The 894-nt window shown below is 44.3% G+C and overlaps 1 non-coding gene across 1 annotated transcript; it reads left to right on the forward strand.

Moving 5' to 3' along the window:
• The first annotated feature begins 351 nt into the window (after positions 1-351).
• On the forward strand, positions 352-458 carry LOC139187034 (U6 spliceosomal RNA). Its single transcript, XR_011570736.1, has one exon. It is a non-coding gene; the product is annotated as a U6 spliceosomal RNA (small nuclear RNA).
• Positions 459-894: the final 436 nt, after the last annotated feature.

Here is an 894-nt window from a genome sequence, read left to right on the forward strand (position 1 = left end):
TTTCCTGGCCTTCTAAAGCAAAAATCAAAGAAGTGCAGTCTGGGGGAGTAATTAGGAGCAAAGGCTGGTCTGGTTCTAAACTCTCCAGCATCTGCCTACCATTTTGTGACCTTCCACCGTGTTGTCTACGCCTAGCCTTCTCACTGAGAGGATGGCAGGCAGTAACAGCACTGAGCTGAGAATTAGACGAGATGACACAGGTGAACCTGACCCTTCACACACCTCCAGTAAACCTAAGTTTCTTACCAGAATGAGTTTTCTGCCATTGTCCTTCCAAACACTCCCACTTTCCTTCGGGCTATCATGGAAAGCGACATCCATCTTGATTTCAGTCATCAAAATTGTAAGACTGTGCTCGCTTCGGCAGCACACATACTAAAATTGGAACGATACAGAGAAGATTAGCATGGCCCCTGTGCAAGGATGACACGCAAATTCATGAAGCGTTCCATATTTTTAAAATGGGCCAAAGAACTAAATAGACATTTCTCCAAAGAAGACATACAGATGGCTAACAAACACATGAAAAGATGCTCAACATCACTCATTATCAGAGAAATGCAAATCAAAACCACTATGAGGTACCATTTCACACCAGTCAGAATGGCTGCGATCCAAAAGTCTACAAATAATAAATGCTGGAGAGGGTGTGGAGAAAAGGGAACCCTATTACACTGTTGGTGGGAATGCAAACTAGTACAGCCACTATGGAGAACAGTGTGGAGATTCCTTAAAAAACTGGAAATAGAACTGCCTTATGACCCAGCAATCCCACTGCTGGGCATACACACTGAGGAAACCAGAAGGGAAAGAGACACGTGTACCCCAATGTTCATCGCGGCACTGTTTATAATAGCCAGGACATGGAAGCAACCTAGATGTCCATCAGCAGAT

Source organism: Bos indicus, chromosome 14 (assembly GCF_029378745.1).
Source record: "Bos indicus isolate NIAB-ARS_2022 breed Sahiwal x Tharparkar chromosome 14, NIAB-ARS_B.indTharparkar_mat_pri_1.0, whole genome shotgun sequence".
NCBI classification, from domain to species: domain Eukaryota; kingdom Metazoa; phylum Chordata; class Mammalia; order Artiodactyla; family Bovidae; genus Bos; species Bos indicus.